Source organism: Fukomys damarensis, unplaced genomic scaffold, assembly GCF_012274545.1.
Source record: "Fukomys damarensis isolate Sample0158 unplaced genomic scaffold, DMR_v1.0_HiC HiC_scaffold_11, whole genome shotgun sequence".
Classification (NCBI taxonomy): Eukaryota; Metazoa; Chordata; class Mammalia; order Rodentia; family Bathyergidae; genus Fukomys; species Fukomys damarensis.
Genome location: NW_022900923.1, coordinates 10571166 through 10571968, shown reverse-complemented (window position 1 = coordinate 10571968; position 803 = coordinate 10571166).

The window sequence follows — 803 nt, the reverse complement described above, 5'->3', positions numbered from 1 at the left end:
TAGCGAGGCAGCGCGGGGCGGAGTCCGCGGGCGCAGCGGCGATGTCTGCAGCGGCGCCCCTCTGGGTGACTTGGCCGTGAGAAAGTGAAAGGAGCCCGCAGGCGGCGGCGACAGCTGCGCTGGGAGGGGCTTGTTTCCAGGCTCCGAGTCCCCGCGCACTTTGGGGGTGTGGAGCAAGCTTTTCGGTGCGCACTGTGGCGACCATAAATACATCGCCCGGCGCCCGGGTCCCCCCAGCCTGCGCTCCTCTCCGCTCCGCGCCGCGGGTCGGCCAGGTGCACCTCGGCGAGCAGCTGAGGGAGGCGCAGCTTCTGGGCGTCTTTCGTCAAGTTTGAGGCACAGCCGAGCGCCTGCCTTTCCCCGAGAAACCTCGCGTTCCGTCTGTACTTGGGCTGTTACAAGACATTCCTGCGCGACCAACGCCCGGGTCCCCCCAGCCTGCGCTCCTCTCCGCTCCGCGCCGCGGGTCGGCCAGGTGCACCTCGGCGAGCAGCTGAGGGAGGCGCAGCTTCTGGGCGTCTTTCGTCAAGTTTGAGGCACAGCCGAGCGCCTGCCTTTCCCCGAGAAACCTCGCGTTCCGTCTGTACTTGGGCTGTTACAAGACATTCCTGCGCGACCAAATTTTAGGGCTTTCCAGTAAAATTGATGCTTGTAGTTGCTTTAGCTGATTCCTTAATTGCTATGTAACAAGCCACAACTTTACCCAGGGAATGTGTTAGACTTGTGTCGCTGTTCCCTACCTTCAAATAAATTTCTGCTCAGTTCCTTTTCTTCGCAGTTAAACTGTGTGGATCACTGGCCAT